This window comes from Papaver somniferum, chromosome 4 (assembly GCF_003573695.1).
Source record: "Papaver somniferum cultivar HN1 chromosome 4, ASM357369v1, whole genome shotgun sequence".
Lineage (NCBI taxonomy): Eukaryota > Viridiplantae > Streptophyta > Magnoliopsida > Ranunculales > Papaveraceae > Papaver > Papaver somniferum.
The window spans coordinates 163,571,557-163,585,516 of NC_039361.1; the positions used below are offsets into that span (position 1 = coordinate 163,571,557).

Here is a 13,960-nt window from a genome sequence, read left to right on the forward strand (position 1 = left end):
TCTGGGACACGTGCTAAACCTGAAAAAGGACCAACTGTAGACGGATCAGGATCCGGACCGGACACCTGAGCTGGTACAATCAAACGGACTTCTTCAGCAGTACCAGTAGCCTCTTCATATTTCACCTGCTTCAACCTCTCATTAGCTAGACGGAACCGATGAGAGATTCCAGCATAAACTTTTCAACCAAAAAAGGGAAGAGAGATACGTTAATATCCAGAAGTCGAAGAGAACATGGTAACAGAAACCAAAAAACAAATGCTTACCTAAATATGAAGCCATCACCAAACACAATGAAGGTGAAAAAAGTTAAAGGAATGTGTTTATAAATAGTAGGGATAGGTCTGTCACTCTGTATCATATTAGTACCCTTCTTAAATGACTGGTAGAATCGAAACGTCAAATGAATATGGTACCACCTATTTGCCACTCACACTTTTCCTATTTGCAATCCTCATCAAAATTTCTAAAGTAAATATACTACCGTTTTAATTTTACGTTTTCCTATTTACTACCTATAAAAGTCAAACCATTTATACCTGACTTACAGTTCCAACCATTTTAAATTTTTTCCATGTATTTCCCTTAGTAATAATTGTTAAAATATTTAAATCTCCTAGTTTTTTATTCCTTGTTTCTAGTGGTTGATTCCAATGCTGGGTCAAATTAGGAATAATGTGTGAAAATTATGGAAACCTTCATCTATTTTGGTACTATAAAACACTCCTTCCCCTTCATATAAAATAGGACGGACAGAGTATAAAAGACGTAATACTAGTGCGATGAAGGGGATATTAATGTGCGATGAAGGTTGTAAACACCACATCCTCTTAATTCTATACTGTATTTTTTCCTGCTTGGTGGTATATATTCCTAAGGAAGAGAGTCCATTTTATGGGCACTTTTTTGTAATATGAAGCATAACGCAAATTTGCAATTTGATAAAAAGATTAGAAATGTTTGGTTGTAGTCTTTGCACAAAATTGGTTAGTTAAACCAATAACGATAATTCCTGGGGGAAAAGACATATAAAATTTTATATACTATTTAAATAGACGAGAATGTAAAAATAGCCAGGATGTAAAATGATGATGATGATACAAAATGATGATGATGTATCCGCATAATGTGCGGTTACACTGTGAAACCAATGCATCATTTCGCTTTAAAAAAATATATATCCACAAAGGATGAGGTTCATGATTACGTCATCGTGATTTTGCTTAGTATATGATTTAAGTTACTATACACAAAATTATATGCCGTGAAAATTGTATTTTGCACCACATTCACGTCGCTCTACAATGTATCCTTTCTAGAGTTTTGTAGCAAAAAAAAAATGATGACAAAGTGTGCCCTAACCAGATTATGTGCGACATATGAGAAAACGAGTGCGTTTAATTTGCGACACCAATGCGTCAATTCGCCTTATAAAATACTCCACAAAGTATTAGGTTTATGATAACACAATCGCTATGATAAAGATTAAATCCACCTCCAACGAGAAATGTAATTATTTTCTTTTGAAACATCCACTAACATAAGTGGTTTACGTCACTATAAAATGTATGTATCGATCAAGATGTGCCCTAACCAGATTTTTGTGCGATAGATGAGATAACGAGGTGCGTTTACTTTGCGAAACCAACGCATCATTTCACCTTAATAAAATATATCCCAAAAGTATTATGTTTATGATTACATACTAGTTATGATAAAGATTAAATCCACCGCCAACCAGGAGTGTAATAATTTTCGTTTGAAACAACCACTCACATGAGTGGTGAAAAATGTATGTACCAATCAAGATGTGTCTTTTCCAGATCCATTGTTTTACAAAAGTCGGATCGGGCTACAAAATGATGATGACATATGCCATCACCAAATTATTGTGCGACGGTTGAGAGAATAATGTGCAGTTATTTGGTGAAACCAATGCATTAGATCATCTTATTTGCCGAGTTAGATCTTCTTATTTCAAAAAAATACTTGATTATTATGCATCACCACCACCATAGGGCGCCATTAATGCTATTATATAAAAAATCTTGATACCCATGAGAAAGATAAAAACCTAAAACTTTGCAATTAACCAAGATTGCAAACAACCAACTTGGAAAACTCCTAGTCCCATTTGTATTTTATTTTTAAAAATCCACACACTTAAATAGTTTACGTCACTCTAAGATGTGTCTTTTCCAGAGTTGTAACTTGACAAAAATCCACCGAGCTACGACGTGTGCCCTAACCATATTTTTTGTGCGATAGATAAGAGAACGAGGTGGGTTTACCTTGCGACAGCAACACATCTTTTCACCAGACAAAAATATATCCACAAAGTATTAGGTTTATGATTACATAATCTCTATTATAAAGATTAAATCCACGGCCAATGAGGAGTGTAATTATTTCTTTTTGAAACATCCACTCACTTAAGTAGTTTACGTAACTCTAAAATATATGTACCAATAAAGATGTGTCTTTTCCAGATCTGTTGTTTGACAAAAGTCCACGGAGCTACAAAATGATGATAACGTGTGCCTAATCAGAGTATTTTGCGACAATTGAGAGACTGAGTCTGAGGTGCGGTTACTTTTCGAACCAATGCATCATTTCAGTTTGAAAAAAAATGTATCCACAAAGTATGATGTTCATGATTACATTATCGCGATTCTACTTAGTAGTATACGATTTATGTTACTGTACATAAAATTATGTACGGTGAAAATTGTATTTTGCACCTTATTTCACGTGATAAATTGTTTGTGCACCATATTTTAAAGTATAAAAGACGTAACACAAGTATGATTGAAGGAGACAATATGATGATGACGTGTGCCCTCATAACATTACTGTGATAAGTTGGGAGTCCGAGGTCCGGGTTACACTGCGAAACCGATGTATCATTTCGCCTTAAAAAAATACATCCATAAAGTATTAGGTTTTTGATAACATAATCGCTATGATATAGATTAAATCCACGGCTCACGAGGAGTAATATTATTTTCTTTTGAACATTCACTCACATAGGTGGTTTACGTTACTCTAACGTGTATGTACTAATCAAGATGTTTCTTTTCGAGAGTTGTTGTTTCACAAAAGTCCACGGAGCTACATAATGATGATGACGTGTGCCCTAACAAGATTACTGTGCGACATTTGAGAGAATAATTTGCGGTTACACCGTAAACCAATGCATCGTTTCACTTAAAAAAAATATATATCCGCAAAGTATGAGGTTTATAATTACATAATCGTTACGATAAAGATTAAATCCACCGCTAACGAGGAGGGTAATTATCTTCTTTTGAAACATCCACTCACATAAGTGGTTTAAGTCACTCTAAAATATAGATGTGTCTTTTCCAGATCTATTGTTTTACAAAAGTCCAAGGAGCTACAAAATGATGATGACGTGTTCCTAGACCATATTATTGTGCGACATTTGAGAGAATAATTTGCGGTAACATTGTGAAACCAATGCATCGTTTCACTTTAAAAAAATATATCCACAAAGTATGAGGTTTATGTAATCTCGCTTCTTCTTAGCATCGGAATTAGGTAAATCTATGTTATTATTCATGTTGATTTAAATTACTATACACAAAATTCTATACGGTTTACTGACTTAGTTTTCATAATCGTCATTCTTCCATTATCATCATAAATATTGCTGAATAATTGTATTTAAAAGAAACACAGTTGCATCTCTGTCATTGTTTGGCTAACAAAAAACAAAAATATCCAAAGAGGAAAACACGACATCTGCCCACTTGACCTTACTCTGTCCGCAATGAGGTGAGAATACAGAGTACATATATATATATATATACTTTATGATTAAAATAGGAAGAATATGTCTAGCTTGTTCTGCATAGTTCTCTAATTATATTCAAATTATATATATAACAACGTTTGCAAAAGATGCAAAGATAATTTTGTATTTGCAAAGAAGATAATTTTGTATTTGCAAAGAAGACTGAATATCATACTAGTTTTAAAGTGAATCAAGTGAAAATAGTAGTTTGCACCTCATTTCACGTGATCAATTATTTGTGCACCATATTTTAAGTATAAAAGACGTAACACAAGTGTGACGAAGGAGACAAAATGATGATGACGTGTGCCCTAATCAGATTATATTGCGACAATTGAGATACTGAGGTGCGGTTATTTTTCGAAACCAATGCATCATTTCAGTTGAAAAACATATATCGACAAAGGATGATGTTTATGATTACATAATCGGTATTGGGAAGATTATATTCACAATCAACGAGGAGTGTAATTATTTTATTTTGGAACATTTTCTCATATAAGTGGTTTACGTCACTCTAAAATGTATTTACCGTTCAAGAAGTGACTTTTGCAGAGCTTCTGCTTGACAAAAGTCCACGGAGAAAAAGGATACAAAATGATGATGACATATGGCATCGCCAAATTCTTGTGTGACGGTTGATAGAATAATGTGCGGTTACTTAGTGAAACCAATTCATTAGATCGTCTTATTTGCCGAGTTAGATCTTCTTCTTTCAAAAAATTCTTGATTATAATGAGCACCACCACCATAGGACGCCAATAACGCTATTATGTAATCTTGATACCCATGAGAAAGATAAAAACCTAAAACCTAAAACCTAAAATTTTTGCAATTAACCAAGATTGCAAACAACCAACTAGGAAAAATTCTAGTCCCATTTGTATTTTCTTTTTAAACATCCACACACTAAAATAGTTTACGTCACTCTAATATGTGTTTTTTCCAGAGTTGTAACTTGACAAAACTCCACGGAGCTACAAAATTATGACCGACATGTGCCTAACCAGTATTTTGTGCGATAAATGAGAGAACGAGGTGCTTTTACCTTGCGACACCAACGCATCATTTCACCAGAAAAAAATATATCCACAAAGTATTAGGTTTATGATTACATAATCGCTTTGATAAAGATTAAATCCTCAGCCAACGAGGAGTGAGTGTAATTATTTATTTTGAAACATCCACTCACTTAAGTAGTTTACGTCACTCTAAAATATATGTACCAATCGAGATGTGTCTTTTCCAGATTTATTGTTTGACAAAACTCGACGGAACTACAAAATGATGATGACGTGTGCCCTAACCAGATTATTGTGCGATGTTTGAGAGAATAATTTGCGGTAACATTGTGAAACCAATACATCGTTTCACTTTAAAAAAATATATCCACAAAGTATGAGGTTTATGTAATCTCGCTTCTGCTTAGCATCGACATTAGGTAAATCTATGTTATTATTCATGTTGATTTAAGTTACTATACACAAAATTCTATACGGTTTACTGACTTAGTTTTCATCATCATAATTCTTCCATTATCATCATAAAATATTGATGAATAATTGTATTTAAAAGAAACACAGTTGCATCTTTTTCATTGTTTGGTTAACAAAAAACAAAAATATCCAAAGAGGAAAACACGACATCTGCCCACTTGACCTTATTCTGTCCGCAATGAGGTGAGAAATCTCTGCAATTAATTAAAATCGGAAACAACCAACTAGGAAAACTCCTAGTTCCATTTGTATTGATCATCTTGGAACGGATAATTACATAATTTCATTTCACTTAATTATTAAGATAAAAAGGAACGTTACCAAAAGTGTGGTGTTTGTTGTATGAATAGAATTTAGTAACTTTCTTTCAAAAGATGATGTAATCGAGCTTTTATTGCTAATTTTGGTTCTTATGATAACATCAACACTATAAGGTGTGCGTACCTATATATATGTATATATTTATCTAATTATATTCAGAATATATATACAGAAAACTATGCAGAGGATGCAAAGATAATTTTGTATTTGCAAAGAAGACTGAATATCATACTAGTTTTTAAAGTGAATGAAGTGAAAATTGTAGTTTGAACCACATTTCACGTGACCAATTGTTTGTGCACCATATTTTAAGTATAAAAGACGTACCACAAGTGTGACGAAGGAGACAAAATGATAATGACGTGTGCCCTAATAAGATTATAGTGCAACTGTTGAGAGACTGTGTCGCGGTTATTTGGCGAAACCAGTGCATCATTTCAGTTGAAAAAAATATATCCACAAAGGATGAGGTTTATGATAATCGTTATTGGAAATATTATATCCACATCCAATGAGGAGTGTAATTATTTTCTTTTGAAACATCCACTCTCTTAAGTGGTTTATGTCACTCTAAAATGTATTTACCATTCAAGAAGTGACTTTTGCAGAGCTGCTGCTTGACAAAAGTCCATGGAGAAGAAGGCTACAAAATGATGATGACATACGCCAATGCATTAGATTGTTTTATTTTCCGAGTTAGATCTTCTTCTTTCAAAAAAATGCTTGATTATAATGCACCACCACCACCATAGGATGCCATTAACGCTATTATATAAAAAATCATGATATCCATGAGAAACATAAAAACCTAAAACCTAGAGATGGTGATGAACCCATCGAAGTGGGTAGATATGCATTTAATGATGGGTCAGAACGATCAGATCCACATGACTTCAGGTTGACCATACAGGAGGTGAAAGAGGATTTGTTGAGGAACATAGAGATGGTGATGAACCCATCGAAGATAACCAACTGCGACTCGCTAGAATGAGTTTTACTGAGAAGATGAACTCTACTGCAAGTAACACCATTGAAGGAAGCTTCATTGAACTGAGAAGATGAACCCTACTGCATGTAACACTGCTGAAGGAAGCTTCATTTGAACCACACTCGGAACGTCAGCGAGCAAAGTGAGCTGCCAACCACTAATGGAGTTCGCATATAAAAGGAAAAGAATGACAATGTGATAACGGATCATTAGGGTTTTAAAAGAGAGACTGAATGCAGAGAGTAATGAAAGATAAGAGATCAATGAAAGATAATACACCGTATTTAAGAGAAATATCTTGTAATCTTCGTCAATCCATAATGAAAAGAGCTTATAATCTTTGTCAATCCATAGTGAAATCACCTTGAGTGGACGTAGGTTTCAACACTAAATATTGTAAAATTGCTCATGTCTTTAGCTATAAACTTTCGTACACACAATTTCTCATCATAAACTTTGTTACATCTTAAGATACATTTTTTTTGAAAAGGTGGAAGCTTTATTTATTAACTGCTTATTGTATTATGAAATTTGTCACAGCTACATTATGATAAAATAAAAAATCGGACGAATAAAATAAAAACAAAATGCATGCCTCTTGAAATAAAATCTCCGGACCAACTGTGATTATTAGACTTCATCCGCGTGTTCTTCATAATGAAAAAAATAATGCAATATGTTTAGATTTGGTTGGTTCAATTATTCTTGTAACCAACTTTCGGAACCTGGCGAGATTGGGATATACCAAGATTATTGGGGTATACCCATTTTATTCCCATCCAAACTAGTGTACTAAGGGGTGTCTAAAAGGTGTTAAAAGACCAAATTTCCCAAAAAAAAACATGCCGACTAAAATCCATCCAAAAAAATTTCAAAATCTTTTTACAAAACTCTAACTATGAAATCAAATCAGGAAAAAGAAAATCAAATTTGGATTATACGGATTTTGAGATTGGGTACGATTTTGTACCAAATGTCAAATCTAGTATGAAATCCTGTATGATCCAAATTTTTATCAACAGTCGACATGGTTTCTTTTTGCCGACCTTGCCGACTTGTATTAGTCAGCATCTTCCTAGGTTGAATATTGTGCTGACTTTTCATCTCAGAAATTTGCATTTACAGGGTCAGCACGGTATTCATCCTTATACCTCGTCGAGTATAGTTTAGTCGGCAGGTTATGAAATTAATACCTTTCCGACCAATCATGCATTTGTAACACCTTTCTCTGTACGTCAAAGATTTTATGGTCGGCAAGGTATTTTTGTCGACCTTGCCGACTATAAGGTAGCCGACAAGGTAAAAAAACAATAAGATGCCTACTAGTGAAACATTTACAACAATCTCATGTGTGTCAAAAATAATAAAGTCGGCATCTTCTTCATTCACCGACCTTGCCGGCCGGATATAGTCGACGTATTATTCATCCGTAGACCTTGTCGTCCAGATATAGTCGGCATGTTCTTCATCCGTAGACCTTGACGGCCGACTTTTCACAAAATTCAGAACTGGTGTTGATTGAACTCATGGGATAAAAGTTTTAATCTACTCAATTAATCCATCTAAACTTAACTAATTAAGCTAATCAAATTTTTTAGTGTTAATTAAACAAGGGTATATTAGCCATTTAGAAAATACATGGTTAAGGGGTGGCTTCTTTTACTTCAAAATGACCTAGCTTTTGTCTCATTAGATATATCCCAATCAATCCACGTTGAACACCGCGTTGCTCCCCAAAAACAACCTTTTTTTTTTTTTTTTTTTGGTAGTTTGTCAAAACTTGTCATCTAACTAGATTTCCACCCAAATAACAGCAACGCTAAGCTGTGCTGTTATGGACTCGACTCTAAATTCAAAGCGGTTTAATGGGACAAGACCAGTCAACCAAAAAAAAACACCTAAAGGTTTCACCATCGAGCTGTTGCATACTAATAGCACGAGATCGAGATGCAAATGCTGTCCATTGACTGTCTAACAAAGTACTGACAATTTAAATCCCAGAACTTTATCGGTATCATCGACTTGTTTGTTTTCATCGAAAAAGAAAAATCAGCTAATGCAAGTTGTAATCATCCCCAAAACAAAATCAACCAAGAAACAAAAAGAAATCTTATCTGTAAATTTCCATCGCTCCATTCTTCTCATTGACTGGAACTAATCAATTTTTTGAGCTGTAAGAAAACTATGGAGATGACACCGGTTAAGTGTGAAGTAAACACCGGTGTACGGCGTCGTTCATGTAGTGAAAATAATGAAACCCGAGTTGTTAAAAATGTCAAGAGAAGACGAAGAGAACCCATCGTAGGTGATGCTAGTACGAGTACCAATACCGAGTCGAAAGAACAACAACAGGTTGATGGATCTTCTGCTACTAGTACTACTGCTACAACTACGACGATAAAAAGAAGTTCGAGATTTCGTGGTGTTAGTAGGTATGAGTTCATGGTTAATCTTGCTCGCATCTTGTATTAGTTTATAACTTAACTCTCTTTTTCGAACAAGTAGTTGGTTAAGCATCTGACTTAGGAACGTATATCTGACTCAGGCATAGATGGACTGGTAGATTTGAAGCTCATCTTTGGGATAAAGGCTCCTGGAATGTAACGCAAAAGAAGAAAGGAAAACAAGGTATTTTAAGGGTTTTAACAGTTTGTAAAATGTTCAAAATTTGTTTTTTGATTTGTAGTAGTTGCCATTCATTTCCACTTACATACTCAAGGTTACTATTTTCTGGCGTTCTTGATTGTTCTCGGACCTTATATTGTTGTCATCAAACAGTTTATCTTGGAGCTTACGATGATGAAGAATGTGCAGCAAGAGCTTACGATTTAGCGGCACTCAAGTACAGTTTAATTTTCCGGTATTTTAACTTGAAAAGTCTCATCATGCTTTTTTGTTACCATTGGAAGAGAAAAGAGTGATAAAATTTCATTTCTGATTTTGGTAGGTAACTGATTATGGGAAAGTGATTCAAATAATGCAAAATGTGACAAAGGAAGAGTACTTGGCCTCTTTGAGAAGGAAAAGTAGTGGTTTCTCAAGAGGTGTGTCAAAATATAGAGGTGTTGCAAGGCATCATCATAATGGGAGATGGGAAGCAAGAATAGGAAGGGTTTTTGGGAACAAGTATCTTTCCCATGGTACTTACAGTAAGTTTCATGTATTAAGCAAATGATACTACGTTTACTAAGTTTCGTTAACCGTATCATTCGTGACGCTAGCGTTTACTAATCTGTGTAGAAGGATTACATTACATACTTGTCTTGTGTGCTGGTCTATAGGTACTCAAGAAGAGGCTGCACATGGATATGATATTGCGGCAATAGAATACCGAGGGATTAACGCAGTAACAAATTTCGATTTGAGCACATATATAAGGTGGCTAAGACCAGGGATTACTGCACTAGTTCCTTCTCAAGAACAACAATCCAACTCAGAGCCGCAGACATTCCCCAAATCGTCCATGTTAATCCCATCGAACAGTCTTACTGTACATGAGTCTGGTTCACCCAGAAATCAAGAAGCTCATGGGAAAGAAATTTCAGTCAGTTCTTGCAGTAACAGGTCATCTTCCTCACCCACTGCACTAAGTCTGTTACTACGGGCATCAGTATTCAGAGAACTTGTGGAGAGAAACTCTTATGCAACTAACGACAAAATTGACTCGGAAGTAGCTAGACACCAAGCGCGGGTAGCAGGTGAAGATGAATTCAGCAGGATTCTTTGCCACAGAATTGCAGATCTTCCATATGGTGTCCTCCATCAGAGGATATGCTTGAACTGCAACTGCAAGGAGAGAGTGAGAGTGCCTCCCCAGTATATAATCAGAGCGGACAATCTCTTTGGAATGGTATGCTAACTATGCCTCCTACACTGCACTGAGATTATGCCCTTCGGTGCACTAAATCACCACATATGAATGTATCACCTCTACCGTTGCATCATTAGATAAATCTGAAGTTCTGAACTGATTGGGCTTTGACAACCAGAGAGTAATGAAATAAATTGCATAAATTACAGAGTTTTTTTTTTTTTTTCTCCCGACAATCCAAGTCAATTCAGAAGTGCATCAGAAAATAATTCTTCTATGACCTCATCGAATACTTGTGATAGCTATAATGCAAGAGAATCATCATATTTACTGAACTATTGAACATCTTATAAGAAAAAAAGCACTTTACCTGCTGCTTATACTCCAAAGAACCTAGCTTCCCATCCTGAAAGAACAAACAAAAGGATAACGGTTGAATATAAATAAAATTAGAAGAGCCTGCAAGGTGTATTTTTCCCAGTAAAAAAACGCTTAAGCTGAAAAATCTTCTAGAGTAAAAGCTCAGCAGACTGCACACATATTTTTCTAGCCTACTCAAATCAGCGTGAATATTGGAGAGCTCCCCACGAGTTTCAGAAACCTGTTTGACATCCAGTTAAATTAAAAAAGATAATAAATTTAGCGGCGGAGATAGAAACTAGACTAAGAGGAAGCAAAATTCTATTAGGGGTAGCAAGAAAGCAAAATTAGTAAGTAATTTTGGGCTTGGAAGCCGAATGGGAAGGGGTCGCAACTGCGCACTTCCAAAAAATGTTGTAATCTTGTAACATACCAAATTAAAAGTGGTGATAGGATCATGATAAAAATTTACAACTGCATCAAGAGTATGGTCCATAAGGACTAAGAAAGAATCATATGAAGAAGATTTTAAAGTACCCTGTTTTTGGAATGGATTTCTTTCTTCTTTGACTTCATTAGGCAATTTGGAAGATGAATGATAGGGTATAGCAGCACAAAGTTCTCCTGTTGTTCAGGAATAAATAAACAAATATAAGATCCCTATTCATATATAGCAATTTCTCTACTACAAATTTGAAACATTGGGCTTCCGTAATTAAACTGGATAGGCCACTTACAGTATCCCATCGACACTGAGGAACCATCTTTGCGCAAGGAACATGAAAGCTCTTGCGACTTCTCCTAGCACCCAAGAGATGCCCCTTTGATTCCACAGCAACTACACTTCTTTTGCTTCTTCCTACTTCAGTTCCAAGATTGACTGCAGTATCCTTTTCAAAGTATACATTTGGCGCCCTGCAATTTATATTGGGAGAGATTATGCACTTGGTAATTAGAAATGCCCATAATGTACAAGTTCAGAGCCAAGATCAGGATGCGACATCACAAATGTGAAACAATTAAATTAATCATGCAGTAATTAATATGACAATGTACAGTACGCACAACAAATGAGCATCAGGGTAAGGAGAGAGAACAACTGCTGATTTCACAACTGCAAAACAAAGATTAGAACATAAAAAAAAAAAAAGTGAAGGCCGAGTCACGACCAGGTCGTTCTTTTTAGGACGTTTCGTGGCTTTGTCTTGAATTTTGTGCAGGCAGTTCTTTCTCCGTCACAACGCCCCCAGGATAAAACAGCCGAGAAAAACTCTCTTTCGATCTTTCAGGCACACAATGAGAAACCGATCACTTTTACTCTCTCTCTCTATTCTTGCTCAGTATTTTTGGTCTCTTGATTCTTAGAAATCAATGGTGTAAAACTTGTGTTTTATTTCTGTTCTCAAAAACGGTTTTTATAACCAGGCAGTCAATGCAAATTAATGGAGAATAAATTGGATTAACTGCTGCAGTAAAAATTCCATTCGAAGCAGTCAAAAAACTGGCAAATAAATCATGTCATAATTAGCGGAATTAAAACAAAATTAAGTGCAGTAAAAATGGTTTGAAAAAATCTTTTAAAAACAGCAAAAGATACTTTCCAAATTCAAGAGACCTCCCAAGATCCCAAGGCCCCGCTCCCGGACTAACGTAATATATATAAATATATATGCACAACCAGTAGGGGGAGGGATTCGATCCTAACCCTCTGGGCCCAAAATACTTAACCACTGGGCCAAACTCGAATTGTTGATATAAATGTACAAAAGAATTATTTTAAAACATATATCCCAACAATCCCCCACTTATATTTTTAAAATCATTGAGCAAGATCCATATAGTTATGTGCATAAGCAAAGGTATCTTTCGATTTTGAACCTTTACATAGTATTAAATTCTCTGAACTCTTACACATAGTGAACACATGTTTTTGAACTCTATGGAGAGAACAAATTACTTAACACACACAACTACACTGAGAGTAAAATCTTAAATGCCAGCACATTACGACATTGTGCTTATCCCATTTTCAATGAATGTTCTAGAGAACGGCCCATGTTCTCATAGAAAGCGGCCACACATTCTCATTCACATAGGTGAGTCTATAAAAGGTACTCCTGAAGCTTGGTACCACACTCTATACAGAGCTATAGATTTCATTAAGAGTTAAAAACTCAACCTTAACTCGCTTCATATCATGCCATGGGAAAGGTGCATGATTCTATCTCCATATCATTTGTGAATCAGTATTCCCTTTGAACATATTTCTAGGTGGGTATACATCACAAAATGACTCAACTTCTAGTGGGCAAAAGTCCCATGCCTTTAGAGGTATATAATACATTTTCTCTAGTTAATCCTTTCGTCAAAGAATCATCTAAGTTCTCTTCCGACCTAACATGATCAACACGTACAACACTAGTTGTGAGAAACTATCTGACTGTGTTGTGCTTTCGACGCATTTGTCGATTCTTACCGTTATAAAAACAGTTTTGTACTTTTGCAATAGCCGCGGTACTATCACAATGGATCATAATAGCTCGTATCGGTCTATCCCATACAGGAATTTGAGAAAGTAAGTTTCTCAACCATCATGCTTCTTCACTAGCTGCTGCTAGTGCTATCAATTCAGACTCCATCGTAGATTGAGCTAGAATTGTCTGATTCTTTGATTTCCAAGACACAGCGCCACCAACAATATTAAACAAATATCCACCAGTGGCTTTGGAGTCATCTGAAATTTCCAATAAGCATAGTAGTATCCTTCAAGAACTGCAGGAAACCTCTTATAGTGTAATCTTAGGTTAACGGTATTTTTAAGGTACTGCCCTCTCAACTGCATTCAAGTGTTCCAAACCAGGACAACAAATAAACCTGCATAAAATCCCCACTGCATACGCAATGTTTGGTCTGGTACAATCATTTGCATAACGAAGACTACCAATTATACTATCATATTCAGATTGTCTAACGATATCACCAGTATTCTTAAACACTTTAACACTAGCATCAAAAGGAGTACTCACATGTTTACAATCAAAATAGTTGTACTTCTTTAAAATCTTTTCAATATAATGAGACAGATCAAAAGAAATACCATCATTAGTTCTAGTAATATTAATTCCCGGAATTACACTAACTTCACCCAAATCTTTCATTTCAAAGTT

The 13,960-nt window shown here is 35.3% G+C and overlaps 1 pseudogene; it reads left to right on the forward strand.

The window, feature by feature from the left end:
- The first annotated feature begins 8,664 nt into the window (after positions 1-8,664).
- Positions 8,665-10,633, forward strand: LOC113274452 (annotated as a pseudogene).
- Positions 10,634-13,960: the final 3,327 nt, after the last annotated feature.